Genomic DNA, 20,730 nt, shown 5'->3' with positions numbered 1-20,730 from the left:
TAAATCAATGGACGTTTATGCAAACAAAACGGAGAAAGTAAAACAAAAGTATCTTTTTGGAAATAAAATCATATTGATTTTGAAAGAGGGCCTATAAACAAGCAATTTTAATACAAAGAGACAGAAATCCTAGTAAGAGGAAATTGTCAAGAAAGCAAAGAAAAAACAGCTATGAAAAAAAGTCCTATTGATTTTAATTCTACTACTGCTATTATGTCTTCAAGCATCTCATCTCTTGCTGTCGGATAGAAGTGATTGGCTTGTTCAGTCTCTTTGACTTTGGTGAAGCTGACCAAGAACGGGACATAGTCATACACTTCAATCCCTAATTTTTGCCTGGACCGCCTTTTCAGGTTTTCAGTCCACCAGGATACCCTTTTTTGCCCAAGCCTCCTTTTCAAGTTTTCAACTTGCCGGGTGTACATTTTTATATGTTTATCCCTAATTTTTGCCTGAACCCTTTTGGTTCGCCGGGATGCCCTTACTTTTGCCTAGATATGTCGACCTAGCGGGTCTCTTTTATGCGTAGTATTTTTTAACTATGTCCGCGTTCACGGGATGCGGGAAATCTTCGCCATCCATTGTAGCAAGCATCATGGCTCCACCAGAGAATACCTTCTTAACTACAAATGGCCCTTCGTATGTGGGAGTCCATTTGCCTCTAGGATCACCTTGTGGTAGAATGATACGCTTTATCACCAAGTCGCCAATTTGATACACCTGTCTCTTGACTTTTTTATTAAATGCCTGGGTCATGCGCTTCTGATATATCTGCCCATGACAAACAGCCGCAAGTCTCTTTTCATCAATCAAATTTATCTGATCGAGTCGAGTCTGAATCCATTCATCTTCATCTAAGCCTGCATCTTTCATAATTCTTAGAGAGGGAATCTGAACTTCCACTGGTAAAACGGCTTCCATTCCGTAGACTAAAGAGAAAGGAGTTGCCCCTGTCGAAGTGCGTACTGAAGTGCGATAACCATGAAGAGCAAATGGTAACATCTCATGCCAGTCTTTGTATGTTACTGTCATCTTTTGTATAATCTTCTTAATATTCTTATTAGCAGCTTCTACGGCACCATTCATCTTTGGCCGGTACGGAGAAGAGTTATGGTGTTTTATTTTGAACTACGTGTAGAGTTCAGTAATCATCTTGTTGTTCAAATTAGTACCATTATCAATGATAACTCTTTCAGGGATGCCATACCGATAAATAAGACTATTCTTGATCAACCGTGCCACCACATTCTTGGTGACAGAAGCAAATGAGGCTGCCTCTACCCACTTCGTAAAGTAATCAATAGCAACAAGAATGAAACGATGTCCATTAGAAGCAGTAGGTTTAATCTCTCCAATCATATCAATGCCCCACATTGCAAAGGGCCAAGGGGCTGTCAACACGATCAATGGAGCAGGAGGTACATGTACTTTGTCCACATAGATCTGGCACTTGTGACAAGTTCTGGAGTGATGGTGGCAATCAGCTTCATGGTAGACCAATAATACACTGATCTCAGAATCTTCTTGGCCATCGTATGTCCACTAGAATGAGTCCCAAAAATAACGTCATGCATGTCTTCCATAATCTTTTCTGCTTCCTTTTTATCCACACAGCGAAGCAAAGTCGAATCATGATTACGTTTGTATAATACTCCATTACTCAAAAAGAATTTAGCGGAGAACTTCCTCAGAAATTTTCTGTCATTGATGGATGCCCCTTCAGGGTATTCCTGAGTTTCTAAATATCTTTTTACTTCGTGGAACCAAGGTTTCTCTTCTACTTCATCAGTATTAAGTTCATAATAATATGTTGGTTCATCTAATCGTTCAATGGTGATCATGGGAGCTTCATTGTCCCATCTGACTCTGAACATAGATGACATGGTAGCCAATGCGTCTGCCAGCTGATTCTCTTCTCGTGGAATATGTTCGAATGTAATCTCTTCAAAGTATGGGATTAATGTCAACACCCGCTCTCGATAAGGGATGAGATTCGGATGTTTAGTGTCCCATTCTCCTTTGATCTGACTGATTACTAAGGCCGAGTCTCCATACACACTCAAAAACTTGATTCTCAGGTCTATAACAGCTCTGAGTCCCAAAATACATGCTTCATACTCAGCCATATTATTGGTACAATCAAAACATAGTCTAGCAATGAAAGGCGTATGGCAGCCCTTGGGAGAAATAATTACAACACCAACACCATTGCCCAATGCATTAGAAGATCCATCAAAAACCATAGTCCATCGGGATCCCAGTTCGGGTCCTTCATCCGGTCCAGGTTCTTCATAATCAGTAACAAGCATAACATCCTCATCAGGGAACTCAAAATTCATAGATTGGTAATCATCAACTGCTTGATGAGCCAAATGATCAGCTAACACGCTTCCTTTGATTGCTTTCTGGGTAGTATACTGGATATCATACTCTGTTAAAATCATCTGTCATCTTGCTATTCTTCCGGAGAGAGCAGGTTTCTCAAATATATATTTGATAGGATCCATCTTAGAAATCAATAAAGTGGTATGATTCAACATATGCTATCTTAGTCGGTGAGCAGCCCAAGCCAAAGCACAGCAAGTTTTCTCAAGCAGTGAGTATCTTGTTTCACAGTCGGTAAACTTTTTGATAAGGTAGTATATTGCATGCTCTTTTCGACCAGACTCGTCATGTTGCCCCAGCACACACGCCATTGAATTTTCTAACACGGTCAAATACATGATTAGAGATCTTCCTTCAACCGGTGGCATCAGAATTGGAGGTTCTTGGAGATACTTCTTGATTTTGTCAAAAGCTTCTTGACATTCATCATTCCATATTATCTCTTGATTTTTCCTCAGTAATTTGAAGATGGGTTTGCAAGTAGCAGTCAAATGGGGGATAAATCGGGCAATGTAATTCAAGCGTCCCAAGAAACCTCTGACTTCTTTATCTGTACGGGGAACTGGCATTTCTTGAATAGCTCTCACCTTAGCCGGGTCAACCTCAATTCCTTTACCACTGACAATAAAGCCCAAGAGTTTACCGGATCTTACTCCAAAGGTGCATTTGTTCGGGTTCAATCTCAACTTGTATTTCTTCAACCTCTCAAATAGTTTGTATAAATGATCGAGATGTTCTTCTTCAGTATGAGATTTGGCTATCATGTCATCCACATATACCTCTATTTCATGATGGATCATATTATGGAACAAAACCACCATAGCACGCTGGTATGTTGCCCCTGCATTCTTTAAACCGAATGGCATTACTTTGTAACAGAAAGTGCCCCATTGCGTCACAAACGTAGTTTTCTCCATGTCTTCAGGTGCCATCTTAATCTGGTTATAACCTGAGAATCCATCCATGAATGAGAATACCTTGTGTTGAGCGGTGTTATCTACCAGAACATCAATGTGCGGAAGTGGAAAGTCATCTTTGGGACTTGCTTTATTCAAATCTCTGTAATCTACACACATTCGCACCTTACCATCCTTCTTTGGCACTGGTACCACATTAGCAACCCATTGAGGATAAGAAGTAACAGCTAGAAAACCTGCATTAAATTGTTTCATAACCTCAACTTTGATTTTCTCAGACATTTCAGGACGCATGCGACGAACCTTTTGCTCAACAGGATGACAATCTTCCTTCATCGGCAAACGATGTACTACTATATCAGTATCCAGTCCTGGAATGTCTTCATAAGACCAAGCAAAAATCTCTACATAGTCATGTAACATCTGAATCAATCTTTCTTTGACACTGTTTTCCAAGCCTGCTCCTATTTTGACTTCTTTCTTGTCTACTTCAGTACCCAGATTTACAATTTCAATTGATTCCTCATGTGGCTGTATAGTCTTTTCTTCTTGCAGTAACAGTCTGGCAAGCTCTCCAGGCACTTCGCAATCTTCCTCACTTCCATCCTCGGCTTGGTAGATCGTATTTTTAAAGCCATAATTAACAATAGCAGAATTATTATCAACAGGATCCATAGTGGATATGGATCTGCAATTTGTTACGTGAGTGTGTGTGTAAGAAAACATAGCTTATTTGAAAGATGACAGGAAAGATAAAGAGCGTAATATTTGAATGCAAAAAGTCCATTGATTTATTGAATGTGAATATGCTTATGAAATTGACAAAACCCTTAACAAATTAGCTATTGTGCCCCGGGCATAGACACAATGCTTTAAGAAGTTCAATTGTTCATAATAAAAATTACAAAATTTGAAACACTAAAATAAGCAATAACAATTACTCCTGACTAAAGGAAATCGGGATAGTGTCTTCAGCCTTCCAATTATTGAGTTCGTTACCAATTGTTGGGAAAATCCAGTTATCCAAGTCACAATCGCTATCAGCATCTTCTACATCATTAATCTGATCTTTGACTATCTTTTCAGAGCTAAACCCCAGGCCAAATTTATCAGACTTGTATGGTACATCGATCAGTTGACCCCAGACAGTACGACCACCATCTTCAACCACGGCTTGAGCATCTTTCAGAGAAATCATAGCAGGAGGAGCACGAATAACCTTGGGCACACGGGAAGTTGGCTTAAGGACAGGACTGGTCGGAGGAACTACTTCAAATGACTGAGAAGGAGTCTCAAAGAATTCACCATCCATCTCGACGTATCTGAAGGTATGCACACTACTGACAATATACTCTTCTTCTCCACACACAATGACAATCTTGCCCTCTATTGGATACCTCAGCTTTTGATGGAGAGACGAAGCTACAACACTTGCCCCATGGATCCAAGGGCGTCCCAACAAGCAGGAATAGGCAGGACGAATGTTCATTACGTAAAAGGTAGTGTTGAAGACTTGAGGTCCTATCTTGATAGGGAGAACCACTTCACCATGGACAACACTCTTCGCACCATCGTAAGCACGCACCACAATGTCACTAGGTTTCAATTCAATGCTTTTACAGTCAAGCTTATCGAGCACAGCTTTCGGTAGCACATTCAAAGAAGAGCCATTGTTGATCAACACATGAGACAAGGTGATCCCCTTACACTCAATGGAGATATGCAGAGCTTTATTGTGATTCTTTCCTGCTGGTGTCAGGTCAGCATCAGAAAAGCCTATGCCATTATCAACAGCCAAGTTAACAACATAATTTTCTAACTGATCGACAGATGTCTCCTGAGGTACATGAGCGGTCTTCAAGAATTTTATCAACGCATTAGCATGAGATTCAGAAGATAACAACAAGGATAACATCGAAATTTTAGACGGAGTATGCCCCAACTGTTCTACCACATCAAAATCACTCTTACGGATGATTTTCAGCATTTCTTCCATTTCCTGCTTGGCAACATCTTCGGTAGTAACTTCGACTGGTGTCTTTGACTGAGAAGGATTGATTACTAGTCCCTTTCCTCGAGTTTCAGGGGCAGGAGGTGAGATTTCTGGAGAGAAGATCCTTCCACTTCGAGTAATTTTACTAGTCCCAACAATGTCAACGTCATTAGGATTAGCAGAATTATCATCTTGCTTTATGCCGTGGATGTAAACATCACCTCCATAATTCCACGGAATGCTTTGCTTGAGGAATACGGTACTGGGCCAGGTGCAGTAATAATTAGGGGAGCTACCTTGGGCTCAGCAGTAATCTTCACAAGCACTCTAGTAGCGGTAATCTTCACTGGAACATTGGACCTAGCAATCACAAATATTTATTCAATAGGGTTTTCCACCTTAGGAATCTTTTCAAAGAGAATTGTACGATCATCCATCAGCCGTTGAATACCATTCCTCAACTTTAAGCAATCATTGGGTCGGAGTATACAGAGATCGCAATTTTCAGCATAACCTGGAAATAAACCAGCTTGCAATAAATTCTTCTTGATGATCAGGAGAGGAGATGCTAAGTCAGCTACATTAGAAATGTGAGAATTGTCATCCACAACATTAACAGTCTTGTCATGATTAGGCATAGGAGCAGTGATGACATTAGGAGTCTCCGGAGGATCAAATTCAATTTCTCCAGCGTCGATCATATCCTGAATCTTATTCTTCAACAACCAACAATCGTTTGTATCATGCCCGGGGCTATCGGAGTGATATGCACACCTGGCATTGGGATTATAACGAGGAGAAGTAGTGTTGGGATTTGCAGGAGGATCTCTGAGGGTAATTAAATTTGCTTTTAGCATACCCTGCAATGCTTGTGCTAAAGTCATATTGATCTTGGTAAACTGCCTTCTTGGCCTGTCTTGTCTGTGTTGGAAGTTTTGAGATGGCGGTGCTGCAATCGTAACTGCTCCAACAGTATGGTCACGATTTTTCTTATTATGACCCCTTTGACCGTACACAGCATTTGATTCATTCTTCCCCTGATAGGACTTTTTGGTGCTTGCAGAGGTAGCCGCCTGTATCTTTCCACTTTGAATGCCGCTTTCAACATGTTCACCCGTCAATATAAGTTTAGTGAAACCCGATGAGGAACTTCCCAATAGATGGCTATAGAATGGGCCAGTCAGTGTACCCATGAACATGTCCACTAATTCTCGATCAGTCATAGGGGGTTTGACTCTGCCAGCCAAGTCTCTCCATTTTTGAGCATATTCTTTGAAGCTTTCTTTAGAGCCCATAGTCATATTCTGCAGCTGTAGCCGAGTAGGCGCTAATTCAGAATTATACTGGTAGTGCTTGTAGAAAGTTGTCGCTAAATCAGTCCAGGTGCGGATGTTAGAGCTCTCGAGCTGATAATACCACTCTAACTGTGTGCCAGACAGACTCTCTTGGAAGAAATGGATCCATAGCTTCCTATCAGTGGTATACGACTGGATCTTTCTCACATAAGCTCTCAGATGCATCTGAGGACAAGACACACCATCATACTTAGTGAAAGCGGGGACCTTGAATTTGCGAGGAATGACCACATCAAAGACCATACCTAAGCTTTCGAAATCCAGATCGGGCGCCTTCTGACCCTCCATAGCTAGCATACGTTCTTCCAGCAACTTATACTTATCATCTTTCGGAGAGTACTGTTCATTTTCATAATTTTCATAGTCGTCCTCAGGGTTGAAGGGATCAGCATTCTCATCTTCCGAATCATTTTCTGTCTCATCTTCTTTATCCTTCGGAATTCCAATCTTGACTCCTGGAGCCTGTCCTTTAAGCCTTCTTCCTGGGTTATTGTAACTCACAGATTTCTTGTCTTTCTTCTTCTCGAGCAATAGAGTCTTCAGTTCCTCCTGCCCCTTGGATAAGTTCAAGATCATCTCCTGGAATTGAGCATTCTGAGCCTGGAGATCCTTGACAGTTTGTTCGAGGGCCATTTTTCTGTTTGAGAGGAAGACCGTGAGAACATTGATCCTTTAGAGTACCTGTTATGCAATGTTATGTTATGCTATGCAATGTTATGTTATGCTATGCAATGTATGAAATGTTTTCAAGGACTTTTGGAATTTAACTTTGCGTAAACCACCAAAAAGGGGAACTTTTATTAATAATTTATTTAATCAATGTTCATTACAAGAAAAAATGAAAGCTCAAGTCTCCCAGGGACGGCTTCTTTTTGGGCGGAGATATGCATTGAGACTTTGTTCCTCATTAAGCTGGCTGGTGAGCTCTAATACTTTCTTCCTTTCAGCACAAAACTGAGCTTCAAAAGTATCCCTTTCCTCTCTCAACTGGATCCAAGATTTCATCAATTCTTCAACATTGGTAGGCATATCTGGATAAGGAATGATCTGAGGGGTACCTCCTTCAACTTTTGGTTCAACAATCAGAGGTCCGATTGCAAGCTATGGCATGATAAGCTCACGAGCTCTGGGGCGTACCCATCTGAGATAAGGTTCCATAGGAATAGAGTTTTTCTGTCCTAAAGTACTTCTTTTCACCATGCCCCAAGCTCGTACAAACCTTTGACGGAGACCTTGAGAATCGTTGTCATAGTCAAACACAGTGCCTTGGATAATTATTTCATGTGGACCATCTCTTCGAGCATAACCAAACTGACGTAGGGCTAAAGCAGGATTATAAGTAATACCTCCTCTTATCCCCAGGAGTGGTACGTTAGAGAATTCTCCACAACGGTCAATGATGATAACATTTTCTTTGGGTTGAGGACACCAATGGATGTCTGAATGGGAGAGCGACATTATCCTTTGAGACCATTTCAAATTTTGCTCATTCTTCAAGACTGATTGAGGAAGGTGCGAAATAAACCCCCTGTTAATAAAGGTACGTAGCACATGAGAGTCCCTTGCCTTTTCATAGTAAGAGTGTGAAGGGAATGCAAAATGTCTCCAAGCAAGGTGGGCACAGGGTTATGAGTGAGAAATATCTTAACAGCATTCATGTCTATGAATTGATCCGGATTAGGAAATAGCACCAAACCATAGATTAGTAATGCTAGAACATCTTCGAAAGCGTGGACACTCATAGCTTTTAGGAATTCTCGGGCCTTATTTATCAGAAATTTGGCAAGTAAACCCTTAAATTCACTTCTTGTTACCCAATTAGTTTCAATGTCGGACTTTGTCATGTGTAAAGCCGCGACAACCTCTTCAGACCTCGAAATATTTTCTAAACCACTGAAAGGTGTTTGATCAAGGATAGGTATCCCAAGCAACCTGGAAAATTCTTCTAATGTGGGTACCAACTGATAATCTGGGAAGGTGAAGCAATGATGTTTAGGATCGAAGAACTGGAATAGAACTCTCATCATATCTTCCTTGAAACCGGTGGTAACTAAATTGAGGAGATAACCATGTTTCTTGATGAACTGAGCATGATCGGGAAGTTCTGACACTAAATCCTTGAGTTGAGGAGAGGTCGCTACAAAATTGATCCGGATGGTCTTCCTGGAAGCCATAGCCCTACAAAACAGAGCAAAGTTAAATCCCTAAGTCCTCGAAATGGTTAGTACAATGCCATGATGTCATGATGTTATGATGTTATGATGTCAAGTAAGTAACAAGCACAAACAAGTCACACCACAATCATTCCTAGGTTGTAAGGCTTGCATGTGTTCCATAGGTAAGTACCCTCCCCACTGAAGTTTGGTTGGTTCAACCTGTCCTAGAATAGTAACCGGGTTCTAGAAGGATCTCAAATCATTGACCTTTCCTTAAGTCCACTTCAGTGCAACACCAAGCGGTTGACCAAAATTTCCCTAAAGTCCAATCTCAAAGAGTGTAGTATCGAGTATCAACCAACCCCAGTCGGAACCGAAGTCAGTTATCTCACTACTTTCTAATGGCTAGGATGAGTCAATTAGGGTTCTAAAGGTCTGGTTAATGCTTTGATGACACCACGCAGACGCCAAATTTTTCCTCAAGTAAACATGAGGAACATCAGGACATCCAAAGTGTCACATTAACCGTAGCCATCATTTTAACCATTCCAGTATACACCAGACAGTCGCGATGATCTCTTGCTACTTACCTAAGGTACACTAGATCCGGGTGTAAGATCTTTCACTCAAGCATAGAATACCCAAACAATCCCTTAAAAGTAAATCAGACAAAGAAACAATTCGAAAACATAAGTGATCTTATCTTTAAGGTAACCTCACTTTTTAAGATTCCCCAGCAGAGTCGCCAGTTCTGTGATACGGTGAACTGACTTTGTGTTTTTGCTTTGAAAAGCAATGTTGCGGACAGCAAGAGTCGCCACCGACTTTTCTTTTATCCAATAAGGAAAGGCGGAAAAGAACAGGAAAGACCTTGATTAGATTTTGAGTTCGGGAGGTACATTATACAAAGGGAAGGTGTTAGCACCCTTTGTATCCATGGTTATCCATGGGCTCTTAATTGCTTAACTCACTTATGTTTTCCTTGTTTGAGAAATGTGGTGTGTTTAGAAAATATTTTGAAAGGAGAGTTTAACTTTGAAATGATTCTTGTACGAATGTATACAAAGTGTTTATCTCGTTTGATTTTGAAAGATGTTTAGAAAAATATAACTCGGCGATGATTCTGGTGCGAATGTATACCAAGTGGTGATTTTCTAAAAGATGTTTTGAAAAGTGTGAGGTGTGAAAAGTATTTTAAGCTGTGAGCAAGCATTTAAGAGTTATACCTAACCAAGGTCTTTATAGGTATTTCCTATCCTTAGGAGGGTAAAACTGTCCTTACTATTGAGAAGTAAGTAGTCTTATCCTTTGGATGTAAAGGGACATCGTGGGGTCGTCGATTGGTCATTGAAGGCAACATTGGTAAGGATACCTTAGCATTCGAAAGGATGATTATCATTTAATCGTAGGCTACAACGAAGGGTCATCGAGGGGCAAAGTCATATATTCGAAGGCAACGTTCGAGGGACAAGGTCATATATTCGAAGGCAACGTTCGAGGGACTATGATTTATCTTGTAGGGACATTGACCTTTTGATCGAAGGGACTATGACTTATCTGTTTAGGGATGATGATGATTTAATCGAAAGGGTCTTTGCTAAGGGTATCCCCACATTCGCGGGACATGACCGTAATATCGTAAGGCAACAAAGAGAGGGTTACCCTAGAGGTGCAAGTGTGGAAATGATTGGATTCGGATATATTATCTTGAATTAATTTATCTAAGTTCGATTATTTATCTTTCCATGCAATCCTATTAGCATACATGTAGACATATTCACAGTACGGAAAAATTAAAGTGCGAAAAATAAGACTACGCTATTACATGGCTTCGGGATGGGGGGTACATAATTAAAAAGGGGATATAAAATATCTAAATCTTAATTAACGAGTACAAAATTAAAAGGGCATACAAAATAATAAAACCTAATTAAACTAAAAAGAAAGAAATAAAAAAACTAAATAAACTAAATTTAAGAATGAATTTAGAATGTTTTTAGTCTATAATAATAGAAACCTTTTTTTTTATGAATTTATGGAAAAACTTAGACTAAATTGATAGAAATTTTAAAAGAAAAGAAAAAAAAATATAACTAGATTTTTATTATTCAAAATAACCCATTTTAATTAATAAAGTGATATATGAAAATTTAATTAATAAACTAGATTAAATTATATCCTAGTTTAAATAACTAACATAATATATTAATTAGAAAATTAATTAATGGGTTTTATTTTAATAATAGAAAAATAGTGGTGAATTAATCATAGTGGAAAGGGAGTAAACATAGTAAAAACACTGAAAAGTAGGGGGAGCTATCAACGAGCCATGTTGGTCCATTCGTTATTTATTCGCCTTCATTAAAATATATATTAATTCTACATGGATTTTTCCATTTTGACACAACACCACCATGCATGTTACAGCTTTCTCTCTTACGGCAAGCTACTTTATTTTTTCTCATGTTGTTTCTTTCATGTGAATACAACAAACCTGTAACTTCATCTTATATCAAACCACACACATAAAATAAGATCATATGTAATCATCATGCAATAATAGAAATAGCCATGCACAAATCAAGAAGCTTATATTATTTTACTCATGTATTAGTTCTCTTTACTGCAAGTGATAATGATAAAACAAACCTTACACATACATGTTAAAGACAACCAAGGATTTATATTATCACCATTATATCATCATCTTCATTATTATGTAATAACAGCATGTGAAATAAACATAATCATGCTAGAAACAACACTCATATAATAATAATTAAATGGCAGATATAATTCTTTAATCATGCAAACAGAATTTCTCCAACATGCTATGACATATCAAGAACAGATGCATACTTGAATAAAGCAATATCAACATCCACCAAACCATGAATACATCATCTCAATATATATATTAAACCAATATTATTCATGCATGAATTAAGGAGTATTGCAAGGTAATCATGCTGGATGCAAATTCCATAATGAACACTTACTGGAGATTTGATTCTTCTAGCTTGCTCACTGTATGTGTGTTGTTCTTGTTCAGGCTATGAGTGCTTTATGGTTGCTTCTCTTTTCCCTGCCCGTGAATCTTCTTGCTTCTGCCTTGCCTTGTGTATCTTCTTCTGCTGTATCTCTCCTCTTTTTCGTCTCCTCCCTCTCGCTGCAGCCATATGAAGTATTTATAATGGTGTGGATTAGGGTTTAACCTTGCTAAATATTTGGATCCTTTCCTATACTTTAGGGTTTAACCTTGCGAAATATTTGGATCCCTTCCTATACTTTAGGAGAGTTAGGGTTTAACCTTGCTAAATATTTGGATCCCTTCCTATACTTTATGGTTTAACCTTGCTAAATATTTGGATCCCTTCCTATACTTTAGGAGAGTTAGGGTTTAACCTTGCTAAATATTTATTAAATACAAATAATGAATAATTCAAATGACTTTCAACAAATAAAAATTAATTTAAATTTTAGTTACATAATTGAATTAAAATTTAAACCTATTTCTATTTTTACTTTCATCATTTAAAAAAAAATCAAAATTATTCTTAGTTATATCAACCAAAATTATTTTATAATTTATGGGCTTTTAAAAAATGTTACTCTTATAAATAAATTTTATTAAGTAAAAAACGTGAATTACTAAATAAATACTATTTATAAATAATGAATAAATGGAACATGGTCACTAAATTATAAAAAAAATAGTTATTATAATTTAATGAGCTTTAACAAATAAAATTAATTTAAAATTTTAATTATACAATTAAAATTACAATCTATTTTTACTTATCATTAAATTAAAACTATTTTATTTATATATATAAAATTTATTTATATCATACAGATAACCAAAATTATTATTATTTTTTATATCTGTATCACATAATAAATAAATTAAAATTTATAATTTATATGAGAATGTATGCTAATGAATGAATGCAAATTTGAAATGAATGTCATGCATGAATCAATTTATCATAAAAATTAACAGGCAAATTTTGGGGTATGACACATACACATAGGCCCAAGTGGGCAAAGAGAAAATATGATATGAGATGCTAAAATAAAAGCCTAAAGTAAATAACAAGAAATAAAAGCATGAAGTAAATCATACTAAAATAATTTCAATATAAAGAAAGAGATTTTAGTGAATCTTGGTGGAAGAAGAAAAGATGTTTTAGTGATTTTTTAGAGAACACTCAACCATCCACTCACAAGCATGAAAATATGAACCTATACATCATTTATGAGAAGGGCTTCAACTTGGATAAAATCAATTGATATGCCACTAGCTCTCACAAATGAAAAAAGAGAAGAAAAAACTCACACAATACCATGAGGAATAGAATACTTACAACCTCACTTACAAAAATGCTATTGCCTTTGGTACAAATTTAGCGCTATGTTAAGCAATCGTAATTGGACTTATGTAGAAGTCACAACTATCTGAGGTCGATCAATAATAATATTGGTGTTAATGCATGCTAGAGACAAAGTATCCAAGACCAAGCTCCTAAAGCATACCACACACAAAAACAAGAGGGGATGGGCTTATCTCCATCAAGCTCATGTTGATTCATCTGACACAAGGTCATTGATGAATCAACTAGCACATGATCCATGAGAAGTCATTGTCCAAGAAATTATTGGGGAAGAAATAAGATGAAGATAGAGAGATGAAATGGAAAGGATCCCAAATTGGTCAAAGGATTAATTTCACTTGATCAATACCATTCATTCATCTAAGTTCATAGCATTGGCTGTGTTTGGTTGCAAATTAATGGCATTGGCCAAGAGATGACACTAAAATTGCATTAAAGTAAATGATGTTAAAATAAAGTCAATGACACTAAAATAAAGTCAATATGAAGAGATGTTAGTGAATATTAGTGGAAGAAGAAAAGATGTTTTTGTCATTTTTTGGAGAACACTCAACCATTCACTCACAAACATGAAGATATGAACCTATGCATCATTTATAAGAAGGGCTCCAACTTGGATAAAATCAACAGGTATACCACTAGCCGTCACAAATGAAAAGGAGAAAAAATTTCACACAATACCATGAGGAATATGAGATTTACAATCTCACTTACAAAAATGCTATTGCCTTTGGGACAAATTTAGCGCTATGTTAAGCAATCGTAATTGGACTTATGTAGAAGTCACAACTATCTGAGGCCGGTCAATAGTAATATTGGTGTTAATGAATGCTAGAGACAAGGTATACAAGACCAAACTCCTAAAGCATATCACACACAAAAAATAAGAGGGGATAGGCCTATCTCAATCAAGCTCATGTTGAATCATCTGACACAAGGTCATGGATGAATCAACTAGAAAATGATTCATGAGCATTCATTGGCCAAGAGAGGGTTGGGTAAGAAATAAGATGAAGAGGGAGAGATGAAATGAAAAGGATCCCAAATTGATCAAGGGATGAACCTCACTTTATCAATACCATTCATTCATATTGAGGGATGAAGTTTAAACTTCATCAACCCCCTAAATCCAATGTATTGACTAAGTCAAGGTCCAATTCAACCAAGACCAAAGCCGAACTGAAGTAAGGTCAACACAAAGTCAATAAAAAAGCTCATCAAGGCATTAAATTAATTAAATAATTTTTAAAGCATTTTTAAAATGAAGAAAATAAATTTTTAAACATCAAAAACCTAAAATCCCTTCAAAACACCAAAGAAATGGCCAAGAGATTTATCATAGGTCAAGTGATAACGCGAAAATACATCATATATTTGCCTTGATTTACATTCAAAAATCATACCATTTTCATTTATATTTCGATTATTCCGCAAGTGTTCGAGTTATTTTTGCAGGTATTCCAATTCACATGCTTAAATGAGCAAAGTATAGAAAAGGAAGGAAAAGAAGAAGAAACAGAAGAGAAACAACAGAAAAACCAGAAAAAAGTATAAATTATGTGCATGTGACGACCATCACAAACCTCATCACGACCGTCACGCCATGGTTGTGACGAACGTCACAGGCCCACCACGACCGCCACAAGGCCAAAAGCAGCGTAATGAATTGTTCAACACAAGTGATCCACACGCCCCATTTTTCGCTCCTTAACCCACTTTCCCGTGAATCTCTCACTCAACCAAGTCACCCTTATTTCTCTCAATTATGAAGACCAAATGGATACCATAAAAGGATGGAAGTTGGAAACCTACAGGCACGCTTGATTTTCCTCCCTGAAGCCAACTTTCAAGATCTTTCTCTGCATTTATTTTCCACAACAATTTTGTTTTCTATTATTTTTTCTTCAGCAACACTATTTTCTTTTACCGCAATTTGTTTACCGTTCCGTTTAGAGCTTTGATTTTTTCCCTTCCCTTTCCGTTTTTCATTTAGACAAAAGTAGTAGTTTCCTACACTGGGGAACTACTGCAATTTATTTAATTTAGTTTAAGCAATTGTTTCGAAGAAGCAGAATCCTACCGACCTGTGGAGGACTGCTCAAGTACTTCAAGATTCAGCATATTCGATTAATTAAAGTTCCAGGTTTTTATTCAATTATTATTATTATTATTATAGATTTATTATTTAATCATGTTTGCCTTATTGTTGGTCTGTTTATGTTCGTCTGTGTTTGCATTATTAACATGTTCGACTAAACTATCGGTATCAATATGTAAACAATTAAATTAGACGGGATTTAATAATAATCGGTGTAAACTTCTTTTCTCAGATAATCTTTTTGGCTGTGGTTTTTAATTTAAATTTAATTAACTTTGTCACGAGAGTGAAAAGCTATTTAATACGGTTTTGCCACGAGAGTGGAAAATTAACTAAGGTGAGAACCGACAATTGCGAGAGCGTGAGGGTCGAACTGGATAGTAAAAACTAGGCATTGATTTTAAAAACAGTGAGAGCACTTTAAAAGCAATTAGAACTTATTTATTTTCAAAAAGTATTTTTAACTTCAAATGGGACAGCGAGAGCGTACATTCTGACTTAAAAGTATAGTCCGAGTCAACAATCACGAGAGTGTGAGATAAAGCCTTTTAAATAAGTATTTTCTACTAAAAGATATTTGGTAATTAAAATATACACCGGTGACTTATCGAAACCCCGACGATTAATGTGTTGCATACTGATATCCCTCTATTAATATTTTCTTAAAAACTTAACTTCCTTTAGATTTAATTTTTGTTCAACCAAACCTCTAAAAATCATCTCCTTAGCTAAACATAGTAACATCGATAGCATTAGTTTGACCATCGGTCCCTGTGGGTTCGATATCTTTTAAAACTAAAACGACTGGACTGTGCACTTGCAGTCAAGTACCCGATAGACTATATTTTATATATAGTCACGAGACATATCAAGTCTTTGGCACCGTTGTCGGGGACCTGATTTAGTCAAATAGTGCAATTCTTTTGTTGCGCAGTATAAACTAAGGTAAAAACTAATTTCCTTTCCCTTATTTCTCGATTGTATGTCAAGTACTCGCTCACAAGGCGAAAACTTAGCACCATCAATCGCTGAATTAGAGCGTTTCTTATATTTAAGACGCAGAATACTAGAGTACCAACAAAGGTACGATATTCCAGATATCTTCTTTCCTACTACTGAACCAGTTGAAAACCAACCATGGCTGCAGTAGGACCATAAAATCGTCCTCTTAAGTTCTACGCTACCCCGTCCCAACAAGAACCTCACAACAGCATTCTTGCCCCTGCTATTGATCGAAACGATTTCGAGTTGAAACCCTCACTATTATGAGCTCTCCAACAACATCAATTTGCTGGAAATCCTACGGATGACCCTAATGAACATTTGACCAAGTTTGTGCAGTACGCAGACACTGTGAAGGCGAATGGTGTATCTCAGGATGCGATAAAACTATGCCTTTTCCCTTTCTCTCTAAGAGACAAAGCTTGGGCTTGGTTGCAATCCTTTCCATCCAACTCAGTTACTACATGGGAAGAACTGAAGAACGTTTTCTTAGCCCGATATTTTCCGCCAAGCAAAACTGCTATGCTGAGAGCTCAAATCAATGGATTTTGACAAAAAGATGCAGAATCTCTCTGCGACGCGTGGGAGAGATACAAAGACATGATGAGGATATGTACTCATCACGGTCTCGAAGACTGGGTGATCATTCACACATTTTACAATGGACTTTTGTATAACACAAGACTGACAGTAGACGCTACCGCAGGCGGTGCACTTATGGACAAGCCATACAACGAAGCCTATCAACTCATTGAAAACATGGCCCAAAACCATTGCCAATGGGGAGGTGAAAGAACTCTAGTAGAAAAGTCCCAACCAAAAGGTGGAATGTACGAAATCAGTAGCCTTGACCATGTCCATGCAAAGGTAGATGCCCTTGTTCAAAAGTTAGACAACTTGACCATATCATCCGCAACCACCGTGGCTGTCGTAACTCCAAACTGCGAGTTATGTGGAATTCCTGGACACACTGCACCAGAATGTCAAATATTAGCAGGAGTCCCCACTGATCAAGTAAATTATGCACAAGTGTAATACCCCAAAATTTACCCTTCATTTTTCCTGGAAGCATGGGATTATGTTTTATACTTCATTAGCATCATATTAGGTCATACTCATTGCATACTGCATTAGTGACATGGAGATCAGGTTTTGATCGATCACTCCTTAACAAAAAGAGCCCACACAAAGCAAGATTGATAATTGGACTTTATTTTCTAAGTATACAAGTCTCAAGGGTCTCAGGGGGGGTCCAAGTATCTTATTATGGTCCTCAGTTCATCAGTGAAGGATTCAAAGCTATCAGAGTGTTCATCTGGATTTAATAGGAAATTAGGGTTTCATGGCTACCTGCAACAGGAAATGTTTGATTGGAAGTATAGGAGCTCATCCATGTCATGATTAGAGAGGCATCTTGGCCTAGGAAGATTCACAATTATCTCAGAAAGATCCATTGGCAATCAGTGCAATCAGTTCCTGATCATTTTGCCCTAAAACTAGGGTTTGGTATAAAATCAGGTTATTTCTGATTCTTTGGGTGAAACTCTTTTCCAGGGCCCTACATATGTCCACAAGGGTCTACATACAAAAAATCAGCTCTTTATTTGAGCTAGAAGTGCTTCAATTGATCAATGGAATCGGGAATCAGACAGTTTGGGAAAAGTCAACTGTGGGGCCAGAAAAGTCAACTCCTGACTTTTTGAGAGTGGAATCTCAAAATTCATGCCTAGGGGAGCTTACATGTGAAATTTTATCAAGGTTGGATCATGGATTCATCATTTAATAAGGAATTGGAAAACTTACTTAATTTGGAAATGGTTGACTTTCCATTTAGGGCAAGTTTTCATCATTGTTGCACTCAATTTAAGCCCATTTTCCATCAATATTAAAGCTCCATTTGAAAATATCTCCAACATGAAAGTTGTTCCTCTTGTTACAAGCTTTCTAGAGATATAAAGTTTGCTCCATTTGGATTAAATTGAGAAAGTTATGCTTAGTCAAAGTGAGACATTTCTTTAGGACACTTAGAAAAATTTCTAAGTCCAAAATCTTCAAAATTTGTCAAGACTTCTTGGCCAGATTTCTTGCACTTCAAGGCATTATTTGAAAATACTTTCTTCACAACAATTGTACCTTACCATGTCCTCTTTCACATCCTTTTGGAATCATCTCATTTGGATCCATGGTTTAAGAGATACATTCATTTAAAGTGGGCACCATGACTTGATTTTCTAGGCAGATTTTGGGTCTGGTTGGCCCAGTCAGATTTTCTAAGCATGCTGCACAAACCAGTCACATTTTTTACCTCTTTTTTCCATGCATTGTACATCCATTCACTTAAGTTTGGCCCAAAATAATAATATTTTACACCTCACTTCACACTTTTATTCTTATGGATAAATCACTTATTAAAAAGCCCATGAGAACACCTAATCCACCCTATTTAAGAAGTCGAAACCCTAACCCTAAAGGAGCATTGGAATTTCGTGGCAAGGAGGCAAAGCTTCATCACATATCATATTCCATTCCACTTCTATTTTCCATTAGGTAATCATCTCTTCCATGGTCATGTTTTGATATATCTACGCTTGCTTACCATGTTCATCACCATTAATCCTTCCATTTTTATATTTCTTTTTCTTATTTAAAATATTTTCTTCGTCCATAAAATTACCCAAAAATATTTTTCAATTTTCTTAACCTTTTATTTAATTTTATATAATTTTTATTTTCATATTTTTTTAATATTAATATTTTATTTTAATTATTTATTCTAACTGGTCCATTTTAACACACTTTTTTTGATTGATTTTATTTTTATGACTTAAAATTATTGTTAGCATTTGATTTTTGGGATGAAGGTTGACCATTTCCTCATGGTCAACCTGACCTTTTCTTGGAACTTTATTTCCCATTTTCAATTTATTTTGGATTTATTTTTGACCCAGTTTGGTTGGTTGATTTTTAATTTGACTTCTATTTCATTTTAATTAATTCACGTGCCAATTTTCATTATTTTAAAAATATTTTTGGGGGATGATGATGTCCTGAACCCACCTTATTTATTTTAATTTTTCATAATTTTCTTGATTAAATTACTATTTATTCTTGATTTATTTCTAACCTAGTCTTATTAATTGACTTTTGGTTTGACCTATGTTTTGTTTTAATTAATTCACGTGCCAATTTTCATTATTTTTAAAATCGTTTTGGGGAATGATGATGTCATGACCCCACCTTATTTATTTTAATTTTTCATAATTTTCTTGATTAATTTGCTATTTATTTGTTATTTTTTAAGTTGACTTGAATTTTCAGTTGACTTCTTTATGATCGATGTTTGACTTAGGGATTGCTTATGGCAATTGAAGAGATCTTTTGATCCTCCCTCGTTCATCTCATATGCCATGTATTAGAGGCCTTTTACCTTGATTTTATTTGGTCCTTACCTCATTTCCTGATTAAATTATTAAGTGGATCCTTCGTGTGCATATTTTCATCTGTTTGATTCATCTGTTATCTTTTATACTTGTTTCTCTCATTCATGCTTTCTATTGCTTGATTATTTAACATGTTCATACTCCCATGCATGGTTTAAATGCTCCATTATTTGATTCTTTGGTTTGATTATATATTGTTTATTTATCCGATCTGATTGATAACTGTTGCCTACTTGTATGAGGCATATATTCTTATTGTTTGTTTGCCATGAACAATCCCCATTCATAACAAATGTACCCCTCTCCCATAAAGTGTATAATATTTATTTCTTTATTTCTTTAGTCACCTGTTAATACAAGAATTAAAACGAACATCCGATAACCATTTCAAAATAAGATCAAAAGCTCGATCCAACGTCGAGTAATCATTTTCAAAACTTAACAGAACCAACACGCATTCATCCATCCTCTTGTAAGTCGATTGCCTCAGGCATCGCCATCTACCTGTAAGTCGATTGTCTCCGGCATCTCCATCTACCCTTATCCGTAACTCCTCTCCGTGCTCCATCTGTCGACTCTTGTTCCGTTTAGGTAGCACCCATTAGGTAGAACCCTTTGTATGATAACATAGGTAGAATTCCCTTATTCTTTGCATGATAACATTAGGTAGATGTTCCCCTTTGTAAATCCTAACACATAGGTCCATATTGCATGACAACTCTAGAGCAGAGCTTCCCCACTTTTAGACCTTTCGTGCGTCTCCGATCTTGTGGCATGTCAGTCCATTCTATTGCAAAGAGATAACTGCCTAAGACTCGATTCAGCGAGCTGCGACACCTACTGCTAGGACGTTGAACACACTGCCCACCCTCCTTTGACACGGCTGGTGTCCTCTTTTGTAAGTCGATGTTCATATGGAAATCCTTAACCCCTAGTTAGCCGAACTACGTTTTGCTCTGATTCTCATTCCAGATGAGATACGTAGGCATA

The 20,730-nt window shown here is 37.1% G+C and overlaps 1 non-coding gene across 1 annotated transcript; it reads right to left on the bottom strand.

Moving 5' to 3' along the window:
- Positions 1-16,822: 16,822 nt before the first annotated feature.
- LOC127125130 (small nucleolar RNA R71) lies at positions 16,823-16,929 on the bottom strand. Its single transcript, XR_007804589.1, has one exon. It is a non-coding gene; the product is annotated as a small nucleolar RNA R71 (small nucleolar RNA).
- Between the last annotated feature and the right edge of the window lie 3,801 nt (positions 16,930-20,730).

Source organism: Lathyrus oleraceus, chromosome 2 (assembly GCF_024323335.1).
Source record: "Lathyrus oleraceus cultivar Zhongwan6 chromosome 2, CAAS_Psat_ZW6_1.0, whole genome shotgun sequence".
In the NCBI taxonomy this organism is placed as follows: Eukaryota; Viridiplantae; Streptophyta; class Magnoliopsida; order Fabales; family Fabaceae; genus Lathyrus; species Lathyrus oleraceus.
Note: the sequence above shows the minus strand (reverse complement) of the source record. Positions and strands in the feature narration are given on the sequence as shown.